We start from the raw sequence: 13,749 nt of genomic DNA, 5'->3' as shown, positions 1-13,749 counted from the left end.
ATTGAACTAGAATATCTCAGATCTAGTAGGCATTCCCCTGGGGTACGTGTGTATAGGTATGGAAATAAATTTATTCAGACAGAAAGACTAGAAAGTGTGTTACATAAAATGTGGAAGTTTGCTAGCCTTATTTCATAAATATGAAAGTCCTTTTTAAACTAGAATTATGGTTCAATATCCCTGACATAATAATATCTTAGCAAATGAGTTATATAGTAAGGCATAATTTGATTCAAAGCTTTTTTTCCTTAAATATCAAAGTGAAAACGGAAAAGAGTACTTTTTAATATGAAATTTTAATTAGGATAATTATATTAACTCTAAATTTTATTTTGTTTTATGAGAACCTGCACAGTTTTATTTATATATTATGTTGACTACTCCTCTAGGGACTAGAAATTCTGTACTGAGATTTCTTTGCTTCCTGGATTTTGGTCTGACAAGTAACACAATAGACATATGTAAGGTACCTAACCTTACATGGTAAACTATGCAAATAATTAAATTCAAACTTTAAACATTGATTGGCTTTTTGTTTTATTTTTGTAAGAACTGAAAAATAGCCTGCTACCCCGTTAGTCTCCCCTCTGATTGAAAGTCACTGCCGCTCAGTTATTTTCTGACTTCTTGTTGTGTTGGGTACTGTTAGACAGTATCTGAAGAAAGGCAAACTTGTACGTGGGAATCAAGAAATTACTTAGCATGGCAAAGAAGGGGAGAGTAATCACAGGCAGGAACTTCTCTGAAAATGCATCCCTTTAAACCAAACTGTAGTGGCCACCTGAGAATACAATGTAGGGAGCGAGAGAATTCACCCCACAGCCAGAACCGTTTTGAGAGCGCAACTGTGACTGTGAACTAGGATTCTTCTAGAAAAATTGGATGAATGTGTACTCCATCTACTGACCTAATAAGAAAGAAGCCACTGATTTTATAACGTTGAAGTGTGAGGTGGTGGCAGTCAGGCTTACTAATATTCGTCCCTGGAAAGTTCGCAGCCTCAGTTCACCAGCACTTCTAAAACCACTGTATCGATTTGAAATCTCTATACAGCGCTTCCCCGTATCCAGTCCTGCTGCTTGTTCTCCCCACGTGGCCACCCATTACCATCTGCCTCTAGGTAGTTCTGCAGCATGGGGCTCAGCACCTCTGAAGTCAGGCAGGGGTGTGGCTTGAGATGAGAAAAGAAAGGAGACCCATTTACTTGAAAATTTCTCTGCACACACGCTACAAAAATAAATAATTGAAATAAATAGGAAAATGTACATCTCATCAGCAGCCCCCTCATTAGGATCACGAATGCATGCAGTAGGGTATGCTCTACCCTAAAGCCTTGTCACTATTTAAGAAGCCAGCCACAGTTCCCCCGAGCCTTAGTTTTCTCATGAATGCAGTGAGTTTGGTGCAAACTTATCAGTACGCTTAGTTCTTAGGTTAAGAAAGAATACAAAGAAATTCAGCAATACTAGTAGACATGAGATTTATATTTTGAAAATTCTGTTGTATACGCTAATCTTTTTATACCTTTTTATGTATTCAGATATTTGTATGGTAAAACATCAAAGTTCCTCTAGGTCTAAGATAAGCACATTTATTAAAATTTAAAACTACTTTTGAATATTCAATTAAGCTAAGAAGAATACTAATTACTATGTACAACAATTTGGATGTATACAGATTTTTTTCCTGGCAATTTTAATGTGTGTATATGTGCGTGTGCATGAGTTTGTGCATTTTCTTGCACTAAGTCTAAGGGGTTGTCTTCTTTATGTTTAGTCAGTATTCCATTCTGTAATAAATTTTTTTCTTATTTAACGTTACCTTCTGGTTATGCAGGAATTTAATCCTACACATAGAAATGTGATGGAAAAATTTCAATTTGTCAGAAAGACACACACTTCTGTTCTCTTAACCTAATAAACCCGGGGCCGCTCCTACGGTCTGCAAGCTAACTGGCCCTTCTCCCACATTCAACTTCTACAGATACTTGAAGTTCTATTATTATCTATCAGAGTTTAGTCTCTTCTTCATCTTTAACAAAAATCCAATTTATCTAAGTGATCCATCTTATCAGTACATGGGGAAACGTGGGGTATATTTGAAATATCTTAGAATTCAATGCATCTTTCAAATGTAACACTTTGTTTTCTGGGAGTACACATTTGTGAAATTAAACATCCAGTTTTGTTCAAAGAGGAAGTATACTGAAGGATATGGAATTTGGGGCTACCTTAAATAAATGATAACATTCTAAATCAGTGTTCAGTGTTCATGGTCCAACATTAGGCCAGTGTTTTTGAAACAGCAGGAAATGAGGACATGCATTAGCATGCTTTTTAATCCCTATGCTTTTTTGTTTTCAGTGTCACCTGAATATGTTTCCCAAGTTTCAGGAGTCCAGAGTACTAGGATGGTTAAGTTAGCCACATTTCACTGATTCTTGCCAGAAAGAAACTCTGCATCATGTAGGTCTCTGTGACTTCTTTAAGCATTACTTACCTTCATCTGATATTAGGCAGTGTTCTTGTTTACTGTTTACTGTTCCAGAATCCTTAGTTACAGTGGTAACTCACCACTGCCCCCTGATCTCAGCGTCCTGCGTGATAGATTGATAATTGTGCCAGGAAATAACTACCAGCTAATTCCAATTTCAATAACACCCCAGCAAATCAAAGATGCTTATCTTCCTAATGATGCCTGCATTTGCAGAGCTAAGTAAGACTCTGCTCCCACCTTCATGCGCAGTCACTTTGCCCGGCATCAGAGCTGTGAGGCTCACTCACTTCTTGGTTACAGCAGCTTATTACTGTGTGTGATCAGTGCTTCTTCATCGAGTTCAGACACAAATCCACTGGGTCAGGCAAGCTCAGCAAACCTCTTTCCCAGTTACACAACATTCTAATCACTTGACCCTGTCTTTTTCAGGTACATTTGTCTCTTATGATTTTCTTTGCAGGTTTATCCCTTCCACATAAATTCATACAAAGAGATATCTGCAGGCTTCTATAATCATTTAATCATTATCATTATTGTGTTGCATTTAGATGTTTAATACAAGTGAAATTGACTGTTTTATTGTAATGTCTTTATTCAAGTTAAAAAAAACTAAAAATGATTCAAAAATCTTTACACTTGGAAAAAAACAACTGTTAACATACATGGAATATCACACAGTCATATGTTTATACATCTGCACAAACAGAAAGATAGCTATGCAGAGAGGCATATTCTTGCTATTTAAAATACTATACTAATTTAGTAAAAGAAATATAGTCTGAAATAAATTTAAAAGAATTGCTGAACTTAAATAAATTTCCTTCACAACAAGAACTCTTTAAAGCTTGTCTTTAGGTTAAGAATAGACGTTCAAGAGCATCAGGAGGAAGCTGGATGTCTTCACACCCTGGTGTCAGCTCCAAACAGTGTTCATTAACGCCCCGCAGTGCGATTTGAGGTGATTAGCCTCTTTCCAATTTGTCTTCACTCTTCTTCAGTTTCAGTTTGAGGACAATTATATTATTTTAACTTTGCCAGAGTTCATGGTAATTGCATTCTGCTCTGCAACGCTCATCGCCTTGGCACTTGGATCTCAACTGCTTGTGTAGGTGGCTGCTGTATTCACCCCCAGTATTACATTTAGGCTTCCCTATGGCTGAGCTCATTCTTCGGGGATTCCTCCTTACTTGTCTTTCACCATTAAGTAGGGGTGTTTGTTTGTTTGTTTGTTTGTTTGTTTTCTTGCTTGCTTGTTTGTTAAATGTTGAAATAGTTCACTCTAAGTATGTCTGTTTATTTTTTGGGGGGAATATTATGAATGGCTCATCCCTTCTTTTCCTGTTAACCCACTGTTCTATTAATTCTAGCACTAAATACTGCCATAAAATGTCTGAAGGCAGCCTGATACTTTCCTCTTGTCGATGACACTAATGTTCTGTCTGATGTCTGATGCATGTTTTTATCCTTTCACTTGTTCGCTTCAGGGAAAATTTTTCTATTGTATCTCTCAACATCTTTCATTTCCATTTGTAGAGTCTTTACCCCTGAGAAAGCAGTCATTCTTATGTTGGACCATAATTTATCCAGTGATTTCAAACTCTATATTTTCTCCTGAAAAAAATTGACTGTCATTTGTAGAATGACTTTTGAGTCTCAGAATTTTCCTTAGGTCCACAGTCTCCTTTTGAATCTTGTCATTTTGCTGTCTTTGAGCTTCAGTTTTATTAAATTTATTTTTTTTATTCTGACACTGAAAGCACTTGCCTTACATAGCTGGAAATATCCCTTATGCATCTCAGTTTGCAGTAGAGGAATTCAAGTCCGGCCACTTTCTTTATCTTACTGGAGAGATTGTGGGTGAGGAGGAGGACATGGAATGTAGCAGTTCTCTCGATCTGAAGTGCCACCAAATGGCGTTTGCTCACCAGACATGGATGATTTTTTTTCCTGAAAGATTTTTTTAAAATTTTTATTTAGTTATTTTTCAAGTACAGTTTTTTGTCTATTTCTCCCGTCCCAGCCCTCCCTGCCCCGTGCTCCCCACCTCCCTTCCATTCCCACCCCCCAGTCCTCATCCCTGTGTCTTTCATACTTGTTCCTCAAAATCCCTCCCCTTTTGTCCCCTTAAATTCCCTTCCCTCTCCCCTCTGGTCACTGCTCACTTGTTCTCTATTTCAGTGTCTTTGTTTTTATTTTGCTTGCCTGTTTGTTTTGTTGTTTAGCTTCCTGTTAAAGGTGAGATCATACTCAGCTTAATGCTTTCCAGTTCCATCCATGTTGTTGCAAAGGGTAGTAGCTCCTTCTTTCTTTCTGCTGCATAGAATTCCATTGTGTATATGTACCACAATTTTTGGATCCATTCATTTACTGATGGGCACCTAGGTTGCTTCCAGCTCTTGGCTATTGTAAATTGTGCTGCTATGAACATTGTGGTGCATAGGTTCTTTGAAATTGATGTTTTAGAATTCTTGGGATATAATCCTAGCAGTGGAATTGCTGGGTCAAAAGGCAGTTCGATTTTTATTTTTCTGAGAAAATTCCCTACTGTTTTACATAATGGTTGTACCAGTCTGCAATCCCACCAACAGTAAACTAAAGACCCCTTTTCCCCACACCCTCTCCAGCATTTGTTGTTTGTTGCTTTGTTTATGATGGCCATCCTGACTGGTGTAAAGTGGTATCTCATTGTGGTTTTAATTTGCATCTCTCTGATAGCTAATGATATTGAGTATCTCTTCATGTGTCTCTGGATCCTCTGTATGTCCTCCTTGGAGAAGTGTCTGTTCAAGTCCTTTTCCCATTTTTTTATTGGGTTAGATGTCTTCTTAAGAGTGGAGTCTTGTAAGTTCTTTGTATATTTTGGAGATTAAACCTTTCAGACACGGACGATTTTAAATCTCTGGGTCTTAGTGGCCCTTTCTGCTGCTGCAGGAAACCACCCACCGTAGGCGCTGTTTTTCATTCTTGGTAGATCTTTTCCCAGGACAACCTACTTGACCACCCTCTTTCCCTCTCTCCTGGTCAGTTTATTTGAGTTAGGTTTCTCATAAATATGTTAAGACACTCTTTTTTCTTCCTGGGGTATGGGCAAGAATATTATATGGATACCCATTATATGCTGCTATGAAATAATCTCTTTTCTTGGATTCCACTTTTTAAAGTTTATAGCAACCTAAAAGTCATAATACTGTGACTACACAATCGAAATTGTGCCGTGCTGATTCATTGCTCTTTAACAATTCATGAGACTTTTCAAATTAATCTTCTTAAAAAATTCTCCAGGAAATCTATATTTCTATTTATGTGTATGGAGTGTTGGGCGGAACCCTTAAAGAAGTATGAGGGATGCTTTGAGCACAGCAGACTTTGTTTAAAAATGAGAAAAAAATACCATGGTGAGAAATCCTTATTATACTGGAAGACAAATGTTGCCAAATATATAAGTATAGGCGAAATTAGTTGTTAGGGGTACAATACCTAGGATTTAGAAGCAAATTAAAAAAAACTGTATGGAGGCTCCAGGAGTTCTTTTTTACTGTGTATCTTTTTTCTAGAGATGATTGTCTCCTCACTCATGTTATCTCTAAGACAGTGAGCATTCTGTCATCATCTCATATTTAGTGGCTTTTATAAACAGGGATACAAACAAATTTCCTGTAGCTTCTCTCTCTCTCCTCCAGAACATACGCACATGCACACACACAGAGAGACACAAAGGTCCACACACAGCCCTACACTTATTCTTTTCCCAGAAAACATGTGAGATCATGAGATGGCAAACCCACCACGAAAGGGAAGCACCCATTTGTTCAGATTGCTCTTCTGTTATGATATTAGAATTTTTTTGACAATCTATTGCAGAGAGACTAAAGCAAGGATATACAATGTTTAACAGAGAGAAGTGGAGGTGTGACCCGTTTGTTTGTTTGTTTGTTTGTTTCCCTGGATGAAGAGTCCTCAAAGGAAAACATTTTGCTGATGTGGAAGAGGTGCAACAAAACACAGCAAAAGCACTAAAAGGCATCAGAATTAACGAGTTCAAAAACCGTTCTGAGCAGGCGGGAAAAACTTCTCAGTAGATTTAAACATGTTAGAATAAATTCTGATTTTGGAGGGTCATGTATCTATCTGCAATCTACTAAATTGATTTAATAACTCTGTAATGCGTTTGATTTGAGAAACATTTCCCTAGCTGTTAGCAACTCTAATAGCTTGTTCAATAAATTTACGGCTAAATATTTTCTCCTCTCTCGGGTATCATAGATATAATGGATTTACAGGGAATAAGAAACATTTATTTGAATTTCAAAGGATAAAGTGCAAAAGGTGTAAATACCATGAAAGCAGCAATCACGTTTTTGACCACTTTCTACAACTGTGCCTGAGAGACGAAAAACTCAGTGAAAAACTTTAAACTCTTCATTCCAATATAAGGGCACATATCTCAGTGTAGGTTTACTTTACTGAAAGAATGAGTGGGTGGTGTATTCAAAAACATAAATTAAAACCATATAAGATGTTTCTGTGTCACATTAAACAGAATAGGCAACTCTATTATGCCTGATCTTTTATATTTGTTTCACTAGTTTACCAGTATTAGGTCCTAGAGTTGCCTTAAATTGCATAAGAAAAAGTAGTCAGCCCTGGCTGCTGTAGCTCAGTGGATTGAGCACGGGTCTGCAAACCAAGGGATCACAGTTTGATTCCCAGTCAGGGCACATGCCCAGGTTGTGGGCCAGTTCCCAGCGGGGGACGCATGAGAGGCAACCACACATTCTCTCCCTCTCTCCTTCCCTTACCCTCTAAAGATAAATAAATAAAATATTTTAAAAAACCAAAAAGAAAAAGTAGTCATATTAATTTCATATTTATAAAGATAACAGAGTAGTTAGTTCTCACATGCATGCCCAGAACAGAAGATCTAACTTTGAATTTTCAGAGCTTTATGATTTATGATGATCTCGCCTGTATAAATGTAACTGGCTTGTCACCTACATCCCTGTGTTGGTCACAGGGACCAAAAGTCACACTAACTGGGCACCAGTGTGTTACTTGAACCACAAAATGATCTGCCTTATATTTTCTATGTCTGTTGTGTTTCTTGATGAAATACCTTTTATTAGTTTATACATTAATTTTTTTAATTTATATTTGTTTATTTATAAGGTTGTTGTCCTCGGAAGTCAGGCCTTGGAACTGACCACGGCAGTAATTTTAGTGAGATTATTCCAACCTTACGTTGGGTCTTCCACACTAAATAAGTAGCCATAAATCAAGCTGGTATGTCTCCATGTGAAAGAATTTCAGTTGGGCTTTAAAGAATTATTGGAATTTGCTTTTCAAATTAGATCCATTTTTGTGAGCAAGAAAACAGCTTATAAAATATAATCATTGTTTGTTTGGAGAACAGAGTAGAACATTTTGGTTTGATGTGAGGAAGCCTATAAAGCAACAGTCTCAAACCCAGGCAAGCGTACCTGCAAGGGTGTGACAAGCCTTTTCCGGCATTAGTGAGGCGTGGAGATCCATCTCCAGACTGTCGGACTGCACATGCGCACTGGCTGAATCTGCTCTGCCCCAGAATGCCCATCGCTCTGTACCTGCTACTTCTCTTTTGTCAACCTCCCCAACGCAACCATCCTTTCCTTATTTTACAAAAGTAAGGGGTCACTAGCATGAGTCTTTTCTTTTAACATTTTAAAAAGATTGCTTAGGACATAAGAATTTTAGAGTAGGGGAGGAGGATTGGCTAAACTGAAAGGGAGTTTAAATATATATTGCATCTGAAGTAAAAGTAAAAAGATAGATAGATAGATAATAGACAGATAGATATAAACACATACAGAGACAGGGAAGTACCAGTGGCAAGTAAGAATTATTGAAGGGGAAGCATACGTATCCATTCAGGACATAAACTTATGGCACAAAATATCTCTTTTCCTTCTTAAAATTACAAGTGAAAAATAAGTTGGCTATCTTGCGATAATACTAACATATTTAGCTGAGGTGAAATATTCAGACACTTTTCCCCTGGAAAGTAAGGCTGGTTTCACTAATGATGTAGGTTACATAGCAGAATGCTCTATTATTTGGCTAAGCTCAGTTTGAGCTCCCAAAAATTGGAGTATTAAACAAAATACATTTGAACCACATATGTAATATTTAGCATCAGATATTATAAAACATTAAACTTTAATGTCTTAAAAACATTAAATTTTTATGCCAAAATATTGCACATATCAACTTAAAAATATCTGAGAGAACATAGTTTTTTAAATATTTTAGGAAATGAGTGAATAAAAATATATTTGAAGAACAAAAGATACAGAGGAACAGAGAGACATTGATTTGAAAAGCAGCTTAGGGCTTCACACCTGCAGGAATGTTAGGGAATTTAGAATTTGTCCTCAAAGCATTGAAACTCTAAGTGCCTATAGTGTCTTAAAATCTATCATCTACTATATTCTGAGTTAATAAAAAGCATTTCTTTAAGTGTAATAAACAGTAATTTCATTAACTGAAACACTTATTTATTCTTTACCATTAGTTTTGGCAATTGCATTGTAATGTATATGACAATAATTTTTTTTAATATTTCTTTTTTTAAATTTAATTGTTGTTCAAGTGCAGTTTTCTGTCTTTTACTCCCATCCCAGCCCACCCCCCCAGTGCCTTCCACCTCCCTCCCATTTCCACCCCCCCTTTGTTCTCGTCCATGTGTCCTTTATACTAGTTCCTGCGAATCCTTCCCCTTTTTCCTCTGAAATTCCTAAAATATTTCTAAAAGAACCTATGCACCCCAATGTTCATAGCAGCACAATTTATAATAGCCAAGAGTTGGAAGCAACTTAGGTGCCCATCAGTAAATGAATGGATCAAAAAACTATGGTACATTTACACAATGGAATTCTATGCAGCAGAAAGAAAGAAGGAGCTCCTACCCTTTGCAACAGCATGGATGGAACTGGAAAGCGTTATGCTGAGTGAAATAAGGCAGGTGGTGACAGACAAATACCATATGATCTCACCTTTAACAGGGAGCTAAACAACAAAACAAACAAGCAGGCAAAATATAACCAAAGACACTGAAATAGAGAACAGGGAGACAGTGACCAGAGGGGGGAGGGGAGGGAAAAGGGGAAGGATTCACAGGAACAAATATAAAGGACACATGGGCAAAAACTAAGGGGGTGGAAGTGGGAGGGAGGTGGGGAGCACTGGTGGGGGAAGCTGAGATGGGAGTAAAAGACAGAAAACTGTACTTGAACTATAATTAAATAAATTGTTAAAAATCCTTAAAAATATTTCTAACACATAGAGTGCTGGAAAATTTATAAAAGGCACTATACTGAGCAACAGATAAAGAAGAAAGGGGTTAAGAGGGGATAAATGGTGAAGGAAAGAGACTTGACTTGGGGGATGAACACACAATACAATATATAAGTGATATGTTTTAGAATTATATGCCTGAAACTTATGTAATTTTATTAACCAATGCCACCCCAGTAAATTCAATAAATAAAAATAATAATGATAAAAATTAAAAAATAAGAACAAACAAAAACAATAATTTTAAAAATAGAAATATTCAATATCTTAAAACTAAATTCTTAATTACTACAAATTACAATTTTGTTTCCTGGATTAGTTGTTTACAAATGATTTTTAGATGTGATATTATTTTGTCAAATAAAATCTTACCAAAAAACCCACAAAATCAATATAAAACAAAAGAACATGAAGATCTGCCCCATCCATGACAGGAATCTGTTGGAATTTTGAGATTCTTACATTATAGCTTGAAAAACACTGGTTTTAACCAATATTTCTAGTGTCATATGCATTTTTCTTATTGTACAATCAGTAGAGTGATTAATATTAAACTAATCACAAATACTATAACAACTTTTTCATTCATATTTTATCATGAGCTTCCTCCTCACTCTCAAGGCACATGATTTACTGTAGCGACGATTTTGCCTTTCATATACTTCCACCACACTCCTCTGATTTTCCCCACATTAAGAAAATGACTGCAAAGTTTAGGGTTGTCAGTCTTAAAAATAAAATAGCCAGTTATTTACCAGCAAAAATTGGTTTATTTATAAACAGCACAGGAATTGCAATTTGGAATATGTAAGCTTCAGCAAACCAAAGGCATGTCCAGAGAACAAGGGGAAGCTGGGAGGGGCTGTTTTGAGTGAAAGGCCATTGGGAGAAAGTGAGGCCTTCAGAGTGGTAGTGGTTTCTCATTGGCTGAAAGAGTAGGCTTCCACTGTTGGGGAGGTCAAGGTGTACTTCGGGCTGGAGTCCGGAAATGCCAGTGGGGAGTAGAGCAAGAGCGCTCGGCTTTCAGGACTTCTCAACTTCAATTTTAATAAACTTTCCTGTATTCATTTTCAAAGGGTAACATTTCTTCCTCTTAGTTTTGCATCTCCATAGCTATTAAAATCTCTTTTGAAGTAGCAAGCAGCCTCCTGCAAATCAGAACTTACTTCAAGCACATCTGTGACAAAAGAAGTAATCTTTATCACAAGTTTACTGAGACATATCAAGATCTTGAAATTTTCAAAAATTAAGAAAATTAAAAATGACATGTGATATCATGTTTCTTGTTTTAATTTTATTGATGCTAATCGTAACATTTTGAATATGATGAACCTATGCATTACCTTTGATCACCCTGCTTTTTAGAAACTTAAAAAATTCATATCCTACAACTTTACTGATTCTGTTGATAAGTGCCAACAGTTTTTCAGTTGAGTCTTTAGGATTTTTTACATATAGCTTCAACTGTTGTTCTGTGTCCCACAGATGACCCAATTTATATCCATAAAAAAATCATGGATTTCCAGGGGACTCAGGTTATCTGGCCATGAGTGTCTGTCACTGTTGAATTCTTTCTCCCCCACATTACATGAAAGTTATTTTCTCTTTCATGACAGCTAGCATTTGCTGGGTTTCTCTGCTTTCACCCCATAAAATGGACACATTATTTACACATGATTTTTTTTAATTTTATAAAGACCCTACTAAAGTTTTTTGAAGTGGGTTGTGTCCATAGTAGAACCTTTCTTACTCTTTTGTCCATTATCTTTCTTTTCCTCTTTTTCAAGATCAACAACCAAAATTTTCTTTCACTGTTTGTATGTTTATGCTATACATTAAAGGTATAGAATATAAGTTTGCATATTTTTTTAAAAAGGAAAATATAATGGAAAAATGGCCAACAATTTGTTACTACAATTAACATCAGTTAATAGGATTGAACATGAAGAAGAAAGCAACTTTAACTTAGGAACTTTGTGTCTTTAAATTATTACAAGTATATATAACAGGACTGAAATATTAACTTAGTTCAGGGCCCTAGTTTTAATGCTCTGTCCCACAGGGATAAGAGAACCCTATAATTTTTTTTCTTGCTTTTACAGACAAAGAGGAAAGAGTTGTTTTCGACAAAGAAAGGTTAAATTGACCTAAGTAATTCAGGAAAGGAGAATATGACTGAGGAGAGGGAGAGAAAATCTGAGAGATACTGAAGATATTTGTCAGATTTTGTCAAAGAGGATAGGGCCAGAAAAAATTATATTCTGATATTTTCATTGATTTTAAGATATGCAAATACATGTTGTGAACAGTTAAAATTTACTTGTGCTGCTAAATTGTTTCTTTGACCTTGACACCACTCTGAAGCTTAATTACATGATTCTAGTCTTTAACCAGGTTACTGAAGTATTAATTTGGAAATTGAAGGACTGGGAAATAAGAAAAGAGACAGAAAGAATAGTTATTTCAAGGCCATCTCTTTTGTGTCTCCCTATATTCACTGCTTCATTTCTATCTATGATTCAGTTTTGTTAAGTGAAAGTTGTTTTAACTGTATCTTTTTTCCTAATGAATTATTTGTTAAAAATATTTTATCTTTTTATCTTTCTCTCATTTCTTAAAATGTAAGTCAGTGCAAATATTCCCCTTCAATAAATTTTTGGTGCAATCAGTAATTGTCTGCCACTTCATTTTTTTGTGAGGAAGTGTTTATGAAGTGAATTACTAAAGCTGCCGTAAACCAGCATCTTCTTTCTGTTTTTTATCCTCTGGTGCTTGTGGAACAGAAAAGAGCAGGGCAGTCTTTTTAATATTTTTATTGTTGTTGTTCAAGTACGGCTGTCTCCATTTCCCCCTCCAACTCTCCCACACCCCAGCCAGCCACACCTCCTACTAGAGATCCTACCCTCCTTTGGGTCTGTCCTTGGGTCCTTTATACATGTTCCTTGATGACCCTTCCCCTTCTTTCCCCCATTATTCCCCTCCCCTCCCCTCTGGTTACTGTTCAATGTCTCTGGTTATATTTTGCTTGCCTGTTTGTTTTGTCAATTCGGTTTCACCTAATGCAGTTAATTTTTTCTTTTTATGTCTCCTCAGTTATATTTATAAGTTTCTGATACTTTGGACCTGATACTTTAAATTACCATTTTTTATTTCATTTTGAAGAAGTGTAACATGTTATGTAAATGCCTATATTTATTGCTTAAAAAAAACAATGCCTTTATAACACCATGCCATGGTTGCTCTCTCCATTTTTCTGTGATTTGCAACATCTCATGTCGCATTTCACTCAACTTACTACCTTACCCCATGTGGTCCTCTTACTTGTTGTTCATCAAAAACTGACTCGGAAAGATAGACTCAAAATACCCTGACTATGCCAGGTAGCAGTTTATCAAAGAGTGACCATGGATTATCACCCAACAGAGGAAAGGCTTTTGTAGAGAAATTAATTCTAATATCTTCTCAGTGCTTTAGATCTTATATGGAATAATGTATAATTAACTAATCAAATAAACACCTAACCTTGTAAGTCATTTCAAAAAATTTTAAATTAATGGACATAGTGCTTAAGGGAAATTATACAAACTATTATTTTTGATTAATTAAGATTTATATGTTACACTATAATGTTATCACATTTATTGTTTTGCTTCAGTCCTATTGTTCTGTTGACTATTTTATTGTTGTGATAGTTATTAAAATTAGTTTAATTGCCTAAAAACAATATATGAAGATTGATTTAACTATCTTTTTTGCAAAAAAAAAAGTGGACTTGCCCAAAATTTAAAGCCATAGCATTAATTATTTCCATCCATTTTGTGCATTAGCCAAACAGTGCACTAACTGGTCTGGGGCTGAGTAATCTAAAAGGTCCCACAGAGGAGTCCCCCTGGCTGTGATGGCTGAGATGCCCACCCCACCGCA

General features: G+C 36.1%; 1 protein-coding gene across 2 annotated transcripts in view; it reads left to right on the top strand.

The window, feature by feature from the left end:
* Positions 1–13,749, top strand: part of SGCZ (sarcoglycan zeta) — a 209,454-nt gene that overhangs the window by 97,629 nt on the left and 98,076 nt on the right. The window lies entirely within an intron of this gene.

This window comes from Artibeus jamaicensis, unplaced genomic scaffold (assembly GCF_021234435.1).
Source record: "Artibeus jamaicensis isolate MK-2021 breed Jamaican fruit bat unplaced genomic scaffold, CSHL_Jam_final scaffold_833, whole genome shotgun sequence".
NCBI lineage: Eukaryota > Metazoa > Chordata > Mammalia > Chiroptera > Phyllostomidae > Artibeus > Artibeus jamaicensis.
Note: the sequence above shows the minus strand (reverse complement) of the source record. Positions and strands in the feature narration are given on the sequence as shown.